Here is a 340-nt window from a genome sequence, read left to right on the forward strand (position 1 = left end):
GTCTGGATTTGTCATCTACTATGGTGAGGAAGTACCTATGCCCCAATATAGAGGGAATGGATATGGCCCCCAAATGTCTATATGTATGAGATAAAAAATGTATGCAGATTTAGTCATGCTGTCTTGGAAACTTAATTTCCTTTGCTTGGCATAATGGCATACATCACATGGCATATCTATATCTTTACATTGGATGAATGAAAACATTTTATTCAATATAACAAGTTTGGAATTTGAAGGGTGACCAAGTCTAACATGCCACAAGTTATTCTTTACATGGTTATCTCTAATCATTTCTATGTTATTGACATATTCATCTAGATTGAAAACTAAACTTTGA

This window comes from Lupinus angustifolius, chromosome LG07 (assembly GCF_001865875.1).
Source record: "Lupinus angustifolius cultivar Tanjil chromosome LG07, LupAngTanjil_v1.0, whole genome shotgun sequence".
NCBI classification, from domain to species: Eukaryota; Viridiplantae; Streptophyta; class Magnoliopsida; order Fabales; family Fabaceae; genus Lupinus; species Lupinus angustifolius.